Source organism: Mustela nigripes, chromosome 1 (assembly GCF_022355385.1).
Source record: "Mustela nigripes isolate SB6536 chromosome 1, MUSNIG.SB6536, whole genome shotgun sequence".
Taxonomy (NCBI): domain Eukaryota; kingdom Metazoa; phylum Chordata; class Mammalia; order Carnivora; family Mustelidae; genus Mustela; species Mustela nigripes.
In genome coordinates this window covers 184,420,812-184,441,588 of record NC_081557.1, presented here as the reverse complement: position 1 = coordinate 184,441,588, position 20,777 = coordinate 184,420,812, and the positions used below count along the sequence as shown (strand labels likewise).

Sequence of the window (20,777 nt, the reverse complement as noted above, 5' to 3'; positions counted from 1 at the left end):
CATTTACTACTTTCCCTACTTCAGCTAAACATGCACTTTGTCCCTCTGCACTCACCAACTCACTGAAAGCACTTACCTCTTTTCTTGGATGTAAGATCAATCATTTTCCAAATGTTTATATTTTTGCTCATCCAAATGATCTTAATGTCTCTATTTGTATTACCCCTGAGGATCTTAAAAGAGTGAATATGCCTCTAACGCTTGATAACATCTTAAAATATCAGCATATGCACCAAGAGGCCCGCACCAGCACTGTGGCCCCCATCAAACAGTTGGTACCCATGCCTTGAAGACCTAAGAGAAATCTACACATGGACCAACAACTTCCAACTAGAGTTCACATTGTCATCAGTTTCAGAAAATGGAGAATAAATTGAGCTCTTCTGAGCTACAGAGTTTTCTAAGAACTAAATATCAGAGTTTTGTGAACTCAGAATATATCAGGGATTTTAAAAGCCCTGCAGAAGTTAAGGTGCTTAGTCCCATGGGTGCTTGGGATCTGTTGCCATTTCAGATGTGGGTTCACTGGACACCCATGAGTGAGAACCCAGTACGTGAGCTTGCTCCCCTTCTTTATGTGGGGCTTTCTCCTTTAATGGCCTCACACTAACCCTGTAATCTCCCTCATGGTTTAGTTTTGGGGTTTGAAAAGGAGGGTGTTTGTTTTGTAATAAAACATTAAATAAAGGAATGAGATTAAGATCATGGAATTCTTCAGAATAATCAGAGGATAAGAATATTTCAGAAAACTTGCCTCATTCCCCAAAAAGTAAGACTATGACATGTGGAAAAATAAATTTGGAAGCTATGTAGAAAAATAATATAAAAACCTGATCAAAGTATTCAACTACCATGCTGTTTCTGAAAATAGTTCAGTATGCAGCCGTACAAGAGGTGAATGGCTCTTCATTCAAGCCATTCAAGAGGCTTTGGGTCCTCCCTCAGATAGCAATGACATGACATTATCCTCCACTGAATAAGATTGGAAAGGAGGAAGAGTTCTGTTTGCTCCTTTGTTAACTTCTAGTAGGTGGTCTGGTTTAGGACTATGTTTGCTTCTAACGCAGCATTAGACAGATTTTATAGTGAAGAAAGATCGGAGTTTTCAAACAATGCAGTTAAGCACTGAATTGTAATCCTAGTTGCGTGTGTGTGTGTGTGTGTGTGAAAGAGAGAGAGAGAGAGAGAGAATATTGCCCACCCTATCCTAGGAAGAGGTATAGGAGGAATAAGGGAGGAAGAGAGAAGGGAGAAGGAAAGCATCGGGGAAGAGAAAAAGGGGAGAGGAAGAGAAAGGGAGAAGGAGGAGAAAAGGAAGTTCCTGGCAAAGGGAGGAGAAAGGAAGGAAGAGGAAAAGAAGAGGGAAAGGTTTCAGAGAAAAATCAGAAATGGAATGGAAACTCCACGCATGGCCAAAGCCTGGGAGGTTGGCAACAGGTGCACATACATGTGTTGGGATACACATGAAGCTATTGAGGTTCCTCATAGGATAGAGAGCTAGAATTGGGTACAGAAATGAACAGATAAGGGGCTCTCATCTGCTCTCATTATGTGCCATGTGCTGGCCTCAGCACTTTATTCTCAGCCCACAAAACAATCCTATGAAATTATCTCCAATTTACAAGCAAAGAAACTGGGGCTCAGATGAGTAAGTAACTTGCCCAAGGTCACAGAGATAGCAAATGGCAGAAATAAGATAAAACTCCATTTGTTTTTGACCCAAAAGTCTTTGCTCACAGTAGAAGAGTGACTAAGCCTAATTAAAGACTTCATCATTTCTTTTGTCAGTTCATTACAGTTTATATTCTTGGTAATGAAATAAAATATGTGGCAGTAAAGATTAAACACGGGCAGCTATCTTGAATCAAATTCCTAAGAGAGTGACAGCTGCACCCAGGACAGTCTTGCTATAGAGTAAGTACCCCTTTTCTTAGATGGTTACTGTGTTACGGTTGCTTGTGTCTGAGTTTTAGGAGTTTTCCTAGCTTTTTGCGCCTAACCATAACTCTTCACATTGTGGGAAGAGATTTCTCTCTGGCACACAAAAATGAGCACTCTCTCTCTCTCTGTGCCTATCACTCAGTGTTTCCATCAGAGCCTCTGTCTACAGTGAAACCAGCAGAGCGAACACTACCCCGGGGCTATGCTTTAAGGCCCTCAAAATTTCCTGCACCAAAATATATATCTGACTCACCTGGTAGTTAAAATCTTAAGTACCATAATTAGCATCTTGATCCAAGGAGGAAACAAATTTTTGGTAAGAGAGCACAATAAAGTTATGAATTCCAATTTATATGGTTCCAAATTTCCTTGCCTCCCACTCTGTACAGTGATGTAGATGCTAGAAAGACATTCCTAAAACCAGCAATACTGTCAATCATGAGGACCTCATTTACTAATGTTTGTCCTCTAGAAAGAATATTTTCTAATATTGTCTAAAGTTTCCTCATATAACTCATATCTTAAACTTTTTATCTTTTATCTGTATTCAGTTCTTTTAGTTTTTTAAGGAGTTTGGAATGTCACATAAAAGAAAACTAGAGTAAAGAAACCTAAAATGTCACAAATGTTTAGCTGACATAATTCAGGTTTGAAGTAAAAAGATTTACAGGTATTTCTACAAGACTTTGTCATTACATCCATGGAAGCTATTGCTGTGTTTAGTTAGTGTGATTGGTAAATATTCTCTATTAATGGATGACAGAAAAACTGAAAGAAAATTCCAAGGACATTAAACTGTTACATTGTGTTCAAAACATGTAATACATTTCTTATTTTGAAGATAAGGACAAAGCATACAATGTAGGGGCTAGGAGGTTTGTTTTGTTTTGTTTTGTTTTGTTTTGTTTAGTATTTTATTTTAGTTTGGGATAATTCTAGACATCCAGAAAAGTTGCAAAAAGAGTACAGAGAATTCTTTCATAGCCTTCACCAATTTCCCCTAATGTTACCATTGACAGAACCATGGTGCGTTTATCAAAACCAAGTAATAGACATTCGGATACCTCTATTAACTAAACTACGGACTATTTGAATCACCAGTTTTTCCACTAATGCCCTTTTAATATTCCAAGATCTCCAGGATTTCACATACGATTTAGTACAATTTTTATTAAAACAGAATCTGGATCTTCTCAACCCCCGAAGTCCATGGTGGACAGATAATTGGTGTAAGTGGCATCAGACTATTAGTCTGCCAGGATGCTTGTGATTCTTGGTCTCGTCCTCTTGAGGAAAAAGCTATGGGAAAAAATTAAAAGAAGAGTTTCGGACATCTCACAGAGACACAGAGAGAGCACATAAGCGGTGCTACCCCACTTCTTTGGGTGGAGGTGCAGCGCACAGCACTTAGCCCCTACCTATACTCTCCAGTAGGACCCAGGCTTCAGACACCAACACTGTCACCAAGTTCATGCAGAACTATCATCTAGCTGCCTTCCTGTTGGATCCATTCTGAGTTTTCATGCCGGCTTGTGAGTTGTCTAAAAATTCATGATCTTCTATGGATATTTGAGTTGTTTCCAGGTCAGTTCTATTATAAATAATGCTGCTATGAACTCATACATGTCTTTTAGTGAGGACATAATTCCATTGAATATATACTCACGAGTAGAATTGCTCGTTCATGAGTAATGCACATAATTCAACTTCAAGAGGTCCTACCAAGTATTTTTTCAAAGTGATTATACCAATTCACATTCTCATTAATAGTATTTGAAACTTCCAGCTGCTCCACCTTTATCAATATTTGACATTGTCTTTTAATTTTAGTCATTCTAGTGGAGGTGTAGTAGCACTGCATTGTGGTTTTAATTTAAATTCCCTGATGAACAATGATGTTGAGTACACTTTTACATGATCTGTTAGCTATTTGGATACTTGCTTTTGTTAATTATCTGTTCAAGTTTTTTGCATATTGGACCAAATCTATTGGACTGTCCTTTAAAATTTTTAACAGTTCTCTACACATTCTGGAAAAATGTCCTCAGTCAGAAAGATGCATTTTCTCCTAGTCTGTAGCTTGTCTTCATCATAATGTATTTGAAAGAATGGGTCTTAATTTTAATGAAGTAATTAATTTTTTTCCTTTAATTCTGACTTAACAGATATTTACCTAGCCTAAGGTCAAGAAGATATCATCCTGTTTTATTCTAAAGCTTTATTGTCTCATCTTTCATATTTAGATCTGCAATATGAGACTACACTTATGTATATTGTGAAATAAAGCTTAAATTTTCCTCCCTTTTTAAAAACACAGCATCCAATTGATCAACCTCATTTTTTGAAAAGAACATTTTCCCCCCATTGAACTACAGTATTATCGTTGTAATAAACCAAGTGATCACATACATGGGAGTCTATTCCAAGTGCATATTCTTCACCTGCTCTATGTGTCAATCCTTGAGCCAATACTACCTTCTCTTAATCATTCTAGCTTTATAATAAACCTTGACACTAATAAGTCCTTTGTTTTGCTCTTCTTTTTTAATATGACTTTGGCTATTCTTGGATTTTTGTATATCTATTTAAATTTTAGGATTAGTTAGCATCCTCCCCCACCACCACCATTCTGGGATTTTAGTTAGCATTAAACTTCATCAAGATATCACTGCAGGAAAAAATTGACATTTTATAATATTGGATTTTCCAACCCACGAATATGGCATATCACTTCTTACTATTTTGTTTTGTTTCTGCTTTTTTTTAAGATATAATTTACATAAAATAAATTTCATACTTCTTAATTGATGGTTCTGAGTTTTGAAAAGTGCATATAGTCATGGTAGCACCAGCTCAAATAAGATATGGAATATTTTCATCATCCAAAACTCCCTTTGTTGCACCTTTGTGATAAATCCTTTCCCTCCCATGAACCTTGAAAACTACTGATGGTTGTTCTGTCCCTGTGGTTTTGTATACTCAAAAATGTCATATAAATGGTATCATAGAATATTCAACCTATAAATATAAATATTTATAAATATTTTTATAAAATTCTTCTTTTACTTAGCATAATACATTTGAGATTCACCCATACTGACATATGTTCTTCTTTTTACTTTTGAGTAGTACTCCACTGCATGGATATATTACAGATATATTATAGTTTATCCTTTAGGTAATTGAAAGATATTTGGGCTATTTCCATGTTTCAGCTATTATAAATATTGCTACTATAAACATTCCGGTACGAATTTCTATTTGAAAATAGTTTTCATTCCACTTTTAATACCTAAGAATACATTTACAGAATTTTATAGTAAGTGTACATTTAACTTCAAAAAGAACTAGTAAATTATTTTCCAAAATGGTTGTAGCATTTTTGCATTCTCATCGGCAGTATGAGAGTATGCTGGTGGCTCTATATCCTCACCAAAACTTGATGCTGATGTTTTCATTTTTCTAATGACTAATGTTATTGAGTATCTTTTCATGGGCTTATTTGCCATCCATGTCTTCTGTGGTGTTTAAATATCTTCTTGCTGTTTAAATTTTTTTACCCATTTTAGAAGACATGAACAGATATTTCTCCAAAGAAGATATCCAGATGGCCAATGGACATATGAAAAGGTGCTCAACATCACTCATCATCAGGGAAATGTAAATCAAAACTACAATGAGATATCACATCATGCCTGTCAGAATGGCTAAAATTAAAAACACACAAAAAAACAACTAAATGTTGGTGAGGATATGGAGAAAGGGGAACCCTTTCACACTGTTAGTAGGAATGCAAACTTATACAGCCACTGTGGAAAACAGTATGGAGGGTCTTCAAAAAGTTAAAAACAGAACTACCCTATAATCTGATAATCACACTACTGGGTATTTTCCTAAAGAATGTAAGAATGCGAATTTGAAAATATATATGCAAAATGTATATGCACCCTGAGTTTATGGCATCATTATTTACAATAACCAAGTTATGGAAGCAGTCCAAGTGTCCATCCACAAATGAATAGATAAAAAATGTGAGATATATCTCACATATTTTATCTATATATATGTGAGATATATATACATTTATATAATTACTGAGCCATAAAAAAGAATGAAATCTTGCCATTTGCAGCAGCATGGATTGATCTAGAGAGTATAATGCTAAGCTAAATGAGTAGGTCAGAGAAAGACAAGTACCATATGATTTCACTTACATGTAAAATTTAAAAAACAAAACAAACAAAGGGGGAAAAAAATACAAACCAGAAAATAGACTCAACTACAGAGAACTGATGGTTATCAGAGGGCAGGTTGCGGGGGGGGGGGGGGGGGGGGGGGGGGGGGGGGGGGGGTGAAATAGGTGAAGGAATTAAGAGGACAATATCATGATGAGCACTGAGTAATATATAGAACTGTTAAATCACTGTACTGTACACCTGAAACTAATAGAATGCTCTATGTTAATAACACTGACGGGTGCCTGAGTGGCTCAGTCAGTTAAGTGTCTGACTCTTGTTTTCACTTCAGGTAATGATCTCATGGGTTGTGGGATCAGGCCCTGCATCTGGCTCCACACTCAGCTTGAAGACTCTCTCCCTCTGCCCCTCTCCCCCAAATAAATAAATAAATCTTAAAAAAAAAAAAAAGAGAGAGAGAGAGAACTACAATGAAATTAAAATATAAATACATAAATAAATTGCTCATTTTATGTAATTGGATTGTTTCTTCCTTACTAGTGAGTTTGAGAATACTTTATGCATTCTGGATACAAGTTCTTCATAAGATATGTGTTTGCAATATTTTTCCCAAATTTTTTTTATTCTTTATTCTTTGCACTGTTTTTGAGGAACAGAATTATTTAACTTTGATGAAGGCAATTACCAATTTTTTTTTTAGGGATCATGCTTTTGGTGTTATAGCAAAGAAATCTTTGTGTAACCCAAGGTCACAAAGATTCTCTTGTATGTTCTTTAAAATTTGTATAGTTTTCAATTTCACTTTAAGTTTTATAATTCATTTTTATTTATTTTTTTATATATGGTACAAAATGTGAATAGCAAGCTGGCCATGGGTCCAAGAGATGTTCAACCATTTTTCTGTATATCCAGTGGTCTTCAGCCACTGCCGAATACAGAAACACACCTACATGCACACATGTATCTATTGGCTGATCACGAATTCTTCTCCCCACTTTCATTCTGGTATTCTTCACTCAAATTTCTTTTCTATAAAATTCTTCTCATCACCAGGGGAACCTGGGTGGCTCAGTCAGTTAAGTATCTGCCTTCAGCTCAGGTCATGATCTTGGCATCCTGGGTTTGACCCTCTCGTTGAGCCCCTCATGGGCTCCCTACTCAGTGGGGAGTCTGCTTCTCCCTCTCCCTGTGCTCCTCCTCTGCTTGTGCTCTCTTGCTGTCTCTCTCTTTCAAATAAATAAACTCTTTAAAAATAAACAAACAAATAAATAAATAAAATCCTTCTCATCTTAAAAATTTTCTGTCCTATCATTATTCCCTAGCTCAATTCTTAGTTCACCTATCTTTTCTATTAGTATATATAAAAGGGAAAAAAAGACACTGAAGTTAAATACATAAATTTAATTGTTATGTTAATTGTTAGGTTAATTGTTGCTAATTGTTCAGATTTATTGTTAAGTGACACTGATGGAGAATAAAGTATAATAAAAGGGATACCATAACACTTCAGAACAAGAAAATAAAAATAAAAAATGTTCTAGGAAAGATGGGTCTCTGTCAAACACCAGAATCAAAGGTACAAGTACAGCGAACAGTACACAGTTGAACTGAACACAAATGTCGTCAAAGGTGTAATGGAAAGGGACCACCTGGAATCCCATTTTTAATTACATGATAATGAAAAGACCCTACAATGTGATCGCCCTGAGGTTCCTGGATAGGCTGTTCCCTAAGATAGCCTCAACAAAGGTAATGGGCAGGAATTTGGGTGGAATCTTGAATAGGATCAAAGGAAGAAATGTATGTACATGTATTATATATAAATGTATATATATGTATTATGTATAAATATTGTATAAATATTTAAATTGAGCCTTCAAAATCCATCCATGTCTGAGAGCTTCTGGGATACCTCAGCACTCTTACTTTCCCTGTGGCCCTGATCAGGTCCACCTAGCAATAAAACATGTAGCTGCCTATCCAAATTGCCTCATCTATTCTAATAAGTGGTTGACTTTAGAGAAACCAAGGACCAGAATGATGGCACACACTTATCCAGTGTCCTGTTCAAATTGGCCCGTTAAAGAAGAAATCAGGACACACTGCATCTTGAATTGGCTTCCTTGCCAACAAAGTGCCTCTCCAGAGACCTCCTGAACTGCCCAGAGTGGGGAATACACATGCTGTTGTTTTCCTCTTCATATCACCATAACAGTATCCATCTTGTTTTGTTTTAGAGAAAATAAAAGTTTAAGAAAATAAAATATCATGAATGATAACCACTATGAACACAGGAGCATTTCTTTTCCTTCCTGCCCACACCTAAACATCATCTATGCAGGCAGATTTAAAGTGGTTACTCATTTAATATTTTAATAAAAACAGTGATATTTTCCTGTAACAAATAGAGAAGTAAGCCGAGTGATTTAGTAAAGGAGATACCTTTACTCTGGGGAATCCTATCCTAAGATAATAGGATGAGGGTGTATACAGGTAATATAAAATATACCTAAGAGTTGAAAAAAATGGGCCAATATAGCTCAGATCCTATTTGAAAGCCATCTGGTTCAATATAGCTCTAAAAACCATTTTAATAAATAACCAGATGGCCCTAAGAAACTGTTTTGCCAATACGATTATAGATAATGTTATTAAATTCTCAATGACAGATATCTACCAGGCCTACTTATGTCAATCAAGCTACCATTAATCATCTAAGTTGTAACTGCATTTGTCTTTGGTATTAGAAGAGTTTTTTAATGCTGGCCAAAGTCATTGTTAAGAATAAGTCAACTACTGGAAGATCTAAACGAACATGACTTGAACAAATTTAAAAGAATGAAAGAACAAAATATAATATGGAGGGGAAAAACTTAAATCTATAGGCAAAATAGAAATGGGAAAAATGTTGAAGGAAACCCAGGCACCTGGTTTGTATGGCCAGTGCTGCTGATGAGAATCCTTAGCCCCGCACAGACACATCTGTCTCACTCTTCACAGCTATAATTTCAGAGAAAGAAAAGACAACGCTATCTTCACTTTCCTCTCCACCCCACAAATAAAGAAGTTTTGATTCACAGCCAAGATACTCCATACTCAGGCACCTGGGTGGCTCAGTTGGTTAAGTGACTGCCTTCGGCTTAGGTCATGATCCCAGAGTCCTGGGATCGAGTCCCACATCAGGCTTCCAGCTCCATGGGGAGTCTGCTTCTCCCTCTGACCTCCCCTCTCATACTCTCTCACTCTGTCTCTCTTTCTCTCAAATAAATAAATAAATAATCTAAAAAAAAAAAAAAAGATACTCCACACTCCCAGGGACATCTGGGTGGCTCAGTTGGTTAAGTGTCTGCCTTTGGCTAGGGTCATGATCTCAGAGATCTGGGATCAAGCCCCACATTGTCATCAGGCTCCCTGCTCAGTGGGGAGTCTGCTTCTCCCTCTCCACTCTCTCCCTGCCCTCCCCCACCCTTCAACCCCACTTGTGCTCACAGTCTCTCTCTCTCTCCAATAAAAAAATAAAATCTTAAAAAAAAAATACACTCCATGGTATCTCAACAAAAATCCATATCAGGAAATTAAAATTACTTAAAGAACTAACTAGGCTAACAATAAAATATATAGAAGATACCTTATAAATATTAAGCACTATATACACATAGGCTATATAACAAGTGACTGTTATTATAATCATTTTACAGGGAAAAGTTATTTGGAACATCATAAATGAGTTAAAATTGCAATTAGGTATATAATTTATCTTCAATATAGGGATCATGGACTATATTCACCAAATATTAGATAGTTTGTGATATATCTGATGTAATTAAATGGTAGAAATTCAAATAGTAATCAGGGTCTTGATTTCCTAGTTCTTATTTTGTTAGATCATCTAGCCTTTAATCCTAAGAAAGTTGGGCACTAACATAATTATAATGATTAAACAAATAAATTATAATAAGTAAGCTCATAGCACCTATCATTTTGTCACTGTCCCTTCCAAGTTTCTCATTCTCACAATCTACTATTGAAAAACTCAACTTGGTTGAAGTGGAAGATTATGGTGTAGTTGGAAAAATTCAATGCCCATTATGTGCCCCAGATCCACTGAGGCAGAAGATTCCAGCCACTCAATGGCAAAAAATATTTTTTTAATGATTTCTTCTAAAAATTTCTAGGAAACTGCATCCTTTTTTAGAACCCAAAACACCTGTATACCAATAAAATAAAATGAGCATAAATGTATAAAGTCTGAGAATTGATCTCTGTTTTTCAAAAGAGGGTGCTGCATCCCAAATTTGTAAAGAAAACTGATCTGGACACTGAGATTTCTGGAATCCCCAATTTTCCAGCAGGTATAAACACTGAAATAAATATTTTCTTGGTTGCCAAACCAAGAGGAATCCTCCTAAAAATAAAGGAGGAGGATGTTTTCATCAGAATAGTTTTTTTTTTTTTAATTATGCTGTTTCTCATAAAGAAAGAGATACAGCTGGCTCATGATCAATGGAATGTGCATTTTGAGCTGATCATTAGTGATGTCATCCGCTTGTGCTAGGACTAACCATCCCAGCTGGGCCTCCTGGATTCTCCAATCCCCAACAGGTCAATCAGTACATACTCTCATCTCTCCTGAATTGTTCATTGCCCCTTGCAGACCAACTGTTCTCTGAAATGCCACGTATCCCCCAAATTACCTTTCCTAATTCTCTCTAGTTCTGTGAAGTGTAGTAGTTGTGGGAGAGTAAAGGAAACATGAAGGATTGTTTCCCTATATTGTTACCCCAGTCTTTCCTCAATAATCCACGTCACCCATCAGCAGTTTCTAGTTAGGAGTAGACCAACTAGTGAAACTGGTTGAAACTAAGATCTAACATTATAAAGGGACTGTTTGTTGATACAAATGGCTCTCTAACCAGTAGGGTTTACAAAATTATGGAAGTATGAAGGTTCATCCTAGTATGAGATGATTCCATATACCATCTAGTCCTTGTCCTGTCATTCCTCAATCAACACCTCCTCTATCAAGATCCCTCTCTTGACCAACAACAAATATTAAAAAGGAGGTAAAGTTAAGATTCTAAAGGCAGGTGATTCCATGGATCGGAGATAAACTTCATGATACTATTATTAGACCTGACATCTAGGCCAATTGAACATCATACTGTAGCTTCATGTTATCCAAGTGTGGTCCCCAGACCAGCAACATCAACATCTCCTGGGAGTTTGTTAAATGTGCAGAATCTCTGGATCCCATCTTAGGCCACTAAATCTCCAAGGATTTGCAGATACAATAACATTTGAGAAGCTAATATAATTTAGAGAGCTGAACATCACCAGCAAGTTTTTAAACAGAGGATACATGGTTTCACTCAGTGGGTCAACTGATCTCCTGCTCTTTCTGTGAGCAGGAATCATGGAGATATCTGCAGAGCACCTTTGTTCCTATCTAGTCCATATGAAGTAATGGGAGAAGAATGTCCTGGCAGTAGAAATAGCCAAGGCTGGAAGCAAGCTTTGCTCTGTTACCCTCATCTGTTCTCAGCTGCTTTCAGACTTCAAAAAATGAACTTTCTGTTTCCAACATTCTCACCATGTTATAGTCATTATGGCAGACTGATATCTGGACTCCACATACGTACTGCATTGACACCACCGCTATGCATTCTGTTGCAAAGCAAAAACCAAAGCTAAAGGACATTCAACATAATCACTCCAAATGACAAAAATACCTAGACACAATTCTTTGATGACCTTCCTTTTGCAAAGATAGAAAGAATCTTGTTATGCATAGCAACTGCCAGATAATTTTGTCATGTTCATTTTATATTATGGGCGTTAGAAAAGTGAAGATGAGAAGTGCAAAGTGAACATATTGGTAATGCATATAAGCCAGCCACATCACCTAGAATGAAAAATCCATCAAGTGTTCCCCAAATAGGGAATAAGACCAAGTGTCATGTTTGATTCATGTGCCTTTGGAAAAGCATTTCTTTCATTTCTAGGGACGATGTAAGCCATGAAGAGTGGGGACATGACAATAGTCAGGGTTCTAGCCTCCAGACCCACATTTAGGGACAAGGAAAAACACTTTCTGTGACTTCAACAGCTAGGTCTAGTGGAAGAACTGCATGTTCCCCCTGAAAGTCTCCAAGCTAGCCTAACATGAATATAGAATAGCGTGTAGTACATATTTCTGCATAAGTTTTCAATGAGTAGGAAAGGGCCCATAATGGAGAATGTGTAAAGGAGATCAAAAAATGATTTAAAAAGTAAAACAAAACACATTCTATCCCAGCAGAAATAGTAATCTGATCAAAACCACATCCTAGTAAAATATTTTGCCAGCATCCTCTGTGTATTGAGTACCTTTATTCCATTTGGGTTTTCTCATTAGAAATGAAAATATTACATGTGGGTTTTCTCCCTAAGAATTTCCTCATTGGCCTTTCCCCACTAGTTTTGGTGTGCTCATGAAATTAAGAGAAAACAACAGTGGTAAAGAAAGAAGTGTGTATAGCCACTCCAAGAGCATACACCAACGTAAGGCCAGCAATAATATCAGAAAAGATGTATTTAAAAAAATCAGGCACCAGAGTCCATGAAAACTTGGTCTGTATAATACTTGGTTTTCATGAAAACTGATATTCCTAATTTCTCTAACTCTAGCTCTACTTCAATTACTTCTTGCACAGCTCTTAAACTACTACACATACCTTAATGTTACTGTGTGTATCAGGACATCCATGGGAAGGATAATGTCTTTTAAATTCTTCCCACTGCACAATTCAGAGTTTGGGACAGAGCAAACAAAATTACTCAGTGAGTACTCATTTTCCAAAAACAAATGAAACTCGTAACTTTTTGAAGCAGAAAGGAAAGTTAAATGGTTCTTTGGGTGAAGACAGAGGGTTAAGTATGGTGAAGCAATTAAAATGTTGTTTCCCAATGAACATGCTTGGTGCATATAAATTAACTATATGCAGGGCCATGAGGTGTGCTGAGAGGAAATTCTTGACCCAGGCTACCTCAGGCCCTGGATCCCACTGGCAGTCATGGACAGGGGAGAAATGGCCTTAGTCCTGACCCTTTTCAGCTTTCAGTTGGCCAGAGGAGATGCTGAAAGTCAGGCCTGGATTGCTAATCCTTTCCTCGGGTCCCCCAGAACCACAGGGCAAGCTTCCTCCCATATTCACTATATTCATTTGTCAATAACCCTGAAAAATTTGGATAAAGGCAGGTGGCAATAGGGAAAAGATGAAAAACATGGAGATTAAGAAAGAGAGAGAGAGAAGGGATTGGACCTACCGCATCCACCAACATACGTACAATGTAGCCCAGATCTACCAATTTGGTTTAAGAGATTTAGCTGAAGCTGCACTGTCCCCATTAATGTCATCAAGAAATTTCAGTCTTATGCAGCCTAATCTTCATGGCTTTTTCCTTAACTACAATATCCTGTTACTATTTTATTTTACATGCCAATTCTACATAATTTACTGAGCTGTCTCAGGAAAATGCTATGTTATAATACCACAGAAGACATTAAACTTAATAGAAAGTAGTCCAACATTTTGGACCTTCACTTTCACTATGAAGCTTTCTTATTCAATCCCAAAAGAAGCAGTGGGTAAGGTAACAATGTTTCCTTTAACCATTTCTTGAATTTTGAAAATGATTTAAAATTATCCTCTGTCTATATATGGGGAAATGTTTAAGTACAGTTCTAAAATAACCTCATTTGGCAGTGAATTTTCAAAATAAGCAATGATCGTACAGTCAGGACCAACTTCAGATAGATGTGTGTAAGATCTTCCCAGAAGGTTGACTACCTCCGACCTTGCTAAATCAGGAGGAGACGGCCCACAAGTCTCCCTTTGGCAATGAGCAGCCACATGTAGTCAGAAGTACATAAAAGGAAAAAGTGAAAACATTCTGTTTCTTGCCAGAAGCTTGTCTCAATGCCTACCCGGTGCTGGTACCACCATGTTTTCTAGAGCCTGGACCCCACTTATTTTGCTGTCTCCATAATGAAAATGTCTTGCTAGTCACACCTACTCTCTAGACTTCACCGTTTTGCAGTCTAACCAACCTATGACATCCAGCACTACCTTACTCTATGAATGCAAACTCCTTCCCTTAGTGTGTCTGAAATCAAAGCAAACGAGGCCCCTCCTCCCAATTCACACTCTTTGCCCTGCTTGCCTTCACTATTCTTGGCCCACTGTTGTCCCAGAGTGACAATCTGGCCTTAGTTGGCATGCTGTAAAGACTGGTGCTCTCCAAACGAAAGACATGGCATGCTTTATGAGTCCATATATATATATATATATATATATATATATATATATATATACCCTCCAATATTAATGAAAATATGGCGTCACTGCTAGAATTTCTTCAAAGAGAAATTTGTGGTGAAATGCCTTAGAGAGCAAGAAAGACAAAGACATGGCCTTTCTCTACACTAGGCACAGCTACTTGGCCGAAGAGAGGATGCAACTCAGCCATGCAGCAGGCTTAGAGGTAGTGAATTCTCCACTCTGTTCAGCTCATCTTCATGACCACCAACGAACAGCAGAATTCCTTGAGAGGCTAACCCCCCATCACCAACTGAGCTTGGCACAGAGCCCGTTTTGGGCTCCACTTGCAAATACCTTCTTAAACCACCTTATATGAACAGTTCGTTTCTCAGGCTACTCCAGCACAGCTGTGGCCAGCTGCACGCAGCCTTCAGCCCAGTCATGGATTATGCACCAGATGATTCTTGTCCACTGAAAATACTAGAAACAACAAGGAATACATCATACTGCTGAGAAACTGGATCCACCAAGAGAGACCAAAGGAAAGCTATGACATTTGAGGAACAGGCAAACACTTCCCCTGCAACTATGTGCCGAAACAGGTATACTATGAGGAAATTAATCCCTGGATTCCCAGACACGCATTTATTTTCTGGTTCCTTTGTTCCTAATTTTGTTTCTTTCTGGTGGGAGGAAGTTTCAGAGAAGGAGGAACTCTCTCATACTTTACCCAATACATTTTCTTTTCTTCTCTGTCAGACTGCAAAAACAACTTTGGACACTCTGCTGGAATGCTGTCATAGTTCTGAATTTGGAAACCAGTGTAGCTACGGGCAGAAAGGACAAAGAACAGAGGCTCCACATGGTATAATGAGTAACACCTTTCAAACCTCAGAAAACCGACCAACATTTGCAAACGAGCTTGGTCCAACCGAATATTTCCGTGTATAAGGGTAGGCAATTATAATTGGGATCGTTATTATTAGATAGATCATTTAAACGCCACAGAAAGTAGGCAATTATCATTGGAATCGTTATTATTAGATAGATCATTTAAACGCCACAGGGTGGCTGGACGTTTTCAACGTAAAGACAACTTAGGAGCATTACCATGTGAGCATTATTAACCTCTTCCAAAAGCTTCTTGGCAGAGCTTTCTGAGGCCTTCACTGAGCTCCTGCCCTTCTTTCCCTCCTGCTGCTCTGTGTCTTCCCACACTCAGCGAGTGGAACATTTGGATCATTTTTAAAGTAGGTGAGGGAAGAGACTGAGAAAAAGAAATAACCAAAGAACAGGATCACTCTCCAGTAGTAATAAATATTTGACTTGAGAAGCACCTAACAATAAGTCTCAGCTATCCAGACAGACACGAAACTGTAGCGCTGCTATTTCGTTCACATATAAGATCTTTGAAAAATACGTGCTGACCTCAACTATGAAAAGTTGAATGTGCCTCAGTTCAATTCAATCTTTCCCAGTGTTCCCACGTCTAATAAAGTTTTCCTTTTCAGAGAGCTAAGTGCTCTCTGAAATTCCTGCATTTTGCCTCTCTACTTGCTAATTATTTAAAGAGATGATTCAATGCCATGGTTAAAAATGGAAGAAGTTTTTATTACCAAGGGTCAATATTCAGACCATGGCAAAATAGTTTACTTCATGATACTTCTTAAAATTCTTTTCCCACTGACAAATTTGGCCCTTGCACAGAGGCGGGATCAGTGAGCTTCTGGAAGGAGAAAGCTTCAGATTTGCCAAGAGTCTCCCCTACTAGGCTGATGACACCTATTAAAACTCCAGAAAGGAAAATCCTCCGGAGGTCAGGCAGCAGGAGCTGCCGTCCCGGGTCCCAACTGTTTCTCAACTTAAAGTGAGTCAGGCAATGGCGCAATAGCATTCCAGGTGCCTGAAGGAGCCTGAATTGTTTTGCAACTTTAAAGGCATCTTTATGAAGGCATCGGGTCATGCTGAGATGATGCTACTGTTTCCGTGAGATTTTAGCGGGACCCAGAGCAAACTGCAAATCCATTCGGCATTCCTCTTTTTCTAATACCAGCCTTTGCCCACCATGTGTCTCTGGGCATTAAGGGACGTGCATCTCAGAAACAAGTTGGATGGGCACCTGGTTGGCTCAGTGGGTTAAAGCCTCTGCCTTTGGCTCAAGTCATGGTCCCAGGATCCTGGGATCGAGCCCCAAGTCGGGCTCTCTGCTCAGCAGGGAGCCTGCTTCCCTTCCTCTCTCTCTGCCTGTCTCTCTGCCTACTTGTGATCTCTGTCAAATAAATAAATAAAATTTTAAGAAAAAAAAAAGAAAAGAAAGAAAAAGATAAAGAAACAAGTAGGAAAGAACAGGTTTTGCTGAAGCCACACTCATTCTGGATTTAAAATTAGCGACACGAAGCCCTTGAGGCTGAGAAGAGAGTGAGAGTCCTCTGTAGCAGAAACGGCTATAGTCATCCCTCAGTATTTTTGGCTTCCTATGGTCATAGAATTCTTGAGTTAGTTAAGTATTTGACCACCTGGAATAAATAAAGACTCTTTTTCCCTTCCAGCCTCTTTTCATGTAGGTGTACCATTTGCCTAAATTCTGTCCTGAGGTATACAAATAGAAGTGATATGTATATGGGCAACTTATGGTAAATAATTTTAAAGGGAAAGAGTAGAATTATCTTCCTCCTTCTCCTTCTTCCTGCTACCTGAAAAGTAACATGATGGCTGGAGCTAAAGCAATCTTCTTGGACCAAGGGGGAACCTTGAGAAAAGAGGTCACCAAGCTAGGGGGCACTAGATCCCTGAGGGCTTTGTGGAACACAGCCTGCCTAATGGCCATGGACTTTTTCCTCCAGACATACAATGGAGACATAAACTATCTCATTTTGAGTTTTCGTGTTACTTTAAACCCACTCTTTTCCCAATATATCATCCAACACAATTTTACAGTGCCTTAGCTCAAAATGTTTCCAGATGCAGTTTGATTTTGGGTTTTGTTGGTTTTTTTTAAATACCTCCATAGATTTAAAAAGGAAAAAGGAAAGGAAGGACAGAATGCTAAGGCTACCATTGTAAGAGTTTCCTGCATATTTATTTCCAAGCATAAGAAAACTCAGGAGTTATTTTCCTCTCCCTTTTTAGGCCATTTATTCTCATACTGCATCCTATTTTACTTTTCTCACCCATTGTATACCCTGGAGATTTTAAGCCACCTACAGGAGGAATTCTTCAGCAGACAGTTACAACATGTACAAAAATGAGGTGTTTATAGAGTGTTAAAGATCTTTGAAAACACTTTTCTGAGAACAGCCATTTTAGTACTACAAGGTCTTTGATCAATTTCTGGGATCAAACTCTCAGCTCCTGAACTTAGTGGAACTTATTGAATTTAAAAAAAAACTAAATTGTCTTTCTCTTTCATATGATCTCCCTGATATGAGGAAGTGATGATGCAACATGGGGGCTTAAGTGAGTAGAAGAAGAATCAATGAAACAAGACGGGATTGCGAGGGAGACAAACCATAAGTGACTCTTAATCTCACAAAACAAACTGAAGGTTGCTGGGGGGAGGGGGGTTGGGAGAAGGAGGTGGGATTATGGACATTGGGGAGGGTATGTGCTTTGGTGAGTGCTGTGAAGTGTGTAAACCTGGTGATTCACAGACCTGTACCTCTGGGGATAAAAATATATGTTTATAAAAAATAAAAAATTTAAAAACAAAAACTAAATTGTAATCAGTATTCTTCAAATGTGTTCATTCATGTGCGAAGCTATTGCTGTGGAAAGTTATTTATAGTCAAATAAAGTTCTTGTCTATTTGCATCCTACACACACACACACACACACACACACACACACACAAATGAATATGAGCTGCATGAGGTCAGGAATAGAGTGTTTTACTCAATAACTAACTGCAAATCAGTGCAAAACATTTTTTTTAAAAATCAGTGCAAAGTTTCCTGGACTTCTATTTTTATTCATTTCCATGTCTCATCCATCTTCCTTCTAAATCTGGATTGATGGCAGGAAGGAAAAGGAGAAAGACTCCGAAAACAAAAAGTCTTGGGATAATTAGAATAGAGAGGTCCACTTAACAAAGCATGAGATCTCCACTTCCATTCAAGGGAACTCCACCAGATATGAGACCATCTCTTCCCTGCTAGAATCACAGACCTAACTTTATTATTCCACCAATAATTCTGCATTGATCTTGTCAAAAACTTTCTGTAAACTTTCCCTATTTGGCAACTGGTTCACCATGGAACCAGTTTTTAATGATGAATAGTTGAAAACAGACTGGGTTTTGTAGTCAGGGAGGTATGGGGTCAATGTTCTTTCAACACTTAGCTGAAGAGTGAATTCCCCTATAATTCTCTCCCTCTTTTTTCTTCTTGATCAATAGAGATGATAATGTTAGGTAACCCACAGATTATTGCAAAGATTAAATAAAATACTAGGACAGTGTGTGTCACATGGCCACACCCAGCATAGCGATGATGGTGGTGGTTGTGGTTATGAATTCTTGTGTTGACGATCACAGGGCTTTTCTGGGATATGCCTGGCTGACACCCCTGGGTGGATGAATAGGCACATAGCAGGTCAACTCTCAGGGTCTTCCTCCTTCACCTGAAAACTAAAGCTTGGACTAGATAATTTCTAGGAACTAACTCTAAGATGTGATTAGCCTGCTATTACAAATCTTTGTTAAAATAATGGGGAAAATATTAAATACATATTTCTTTTTTCTTAATACAAATTCAGGGAAATAGCATATTTGTATTGGATATTTCTCACTGTGACTCATATGTTGGATAACTTTTGTCAGGTCTAAATATATTAAACTTTATATTCCACATTTATCAAATAATTGGGAATCCTATGATTCACATAACCAACAGGGGTATTGAGAAAACCACTGAACAAATGCAGAAGGAATTCATGCAAAAAAACATTGAGCTTATTGTCAAAATTATATTATTCTCTGAAGTCATTTTATAAATTTAACATGTAAAACAATTCTCTTGTGGAAATTATTTTTGACTTAAGGTTGCTCACGAGGTATTTCAACGATTTTAATCCATGGGGCTGTATGAAGTAGGTGTGAGATCAAATAAAATATATATGTTAATCTCTGTCCCCCATTTATGGCACAAAGCTATTAAAAACCTTGTAACTTCCTAAGTGACAAGTGACGAGGAGCACCTTTTGTTCTATTTGGTCTTTAACCCTGGTTCCTGACACAGGGCTCCTGAAACCCAAGTAATTTCCTAGGTAGTAAGAGTATTTTTTGTTCTAATGAGTCATCTCTGGGTGGGCTCCCGGATGCCTCCCGGATGAGGGCTGCTCTCCAGAAAGACCAAGCCGTGATTAGAAGCTTGGAAATTTCAGCCCCAACCCCCATTCTCTTAGGATGGGAGAAAAACTGAAAATGGAGTTAATTACAAATAAAGCCTCTATAAAATCCCAAAAGTACAGGGCTCAGAGCTTCCAAGTTGGTGGACACTTGCACACCAAGAAGGTACCACATCCCAACTCCACAGGGACAGAAGCTCCTACACTTGAGACCCTTCCACACCCTGCCTTATCCATCTCTTCAGCTGACTATTCATCTGTACCTGTTGTCGTATCCTTTAATAAAGAGGTAAATGTAAGTATTCCCCCAAATTTTGTATGCTACTCTAGCAGATTAATCAAACTTAAGGAGGGGTCATTGGAATCTCTGATTTATAGCTGGCTGGTCTGAAGCAAAGGTGATAACACTGTCTCCAGGAAGATCATGTTAGAGTTGTGTTAAATTGTAAGATACCCAACTGGTGTCACAGAAAATTTCTCACTGGTGTGGGGGAAAGCTTCTATACATTCAGTGACCAGAAAGGTCAGAAGTGAAGTTTTCTGTGTGAGTAATAAAGGAGACACATAGGGAAGAGAATCATAGCGGGAAAAACTGGGTTGTTTTTCCATTCAATAAGTATATAACCTGAGATAATAAAAGTATTGTGTTCTTAAATGAAGCATGAGATTATTGGAAGCACAGACAATAAACAGGAAACATTTTGCTCAAACTAAGGCACATAGAAACTTCAGTGACTTTTCTATCATCTGCGTCAGAAAACAAATTACATTGCACATGGTTCCATAAGAGCAAGATACTTTATCCTTTGAAACATCTGGCATCCAACTTGCCACCACTAAAACCGCCTAAAATAGCATGGCTTGATTCTTAACTATAAAAGTTGTGAGTCAAACCCAAATCCCTAGGGTGCCAGTTGTCCCTGAAATACATGAAGCCTGAGTGCTCAGAGTAAGTGGAAAAAAAAAAAAAAAAAAAAAAAAAAAAAAAAAAAAAAAA

General features: G+C 37.9%; 1 long non-coding RNA gene across 2 annotated transcripts in view; it reads right to left on the bottom strand.

The window, feature by feature from the left end:
- The window catches only part of LOC132002890 (uncharacterized), a 133,606-nt gene that overhangs the window by 36,322 nt on the left and 76,507 nt on the right, over positions 1 to 20,777 (bottom strand). The window lies entirely within an intron of this gene.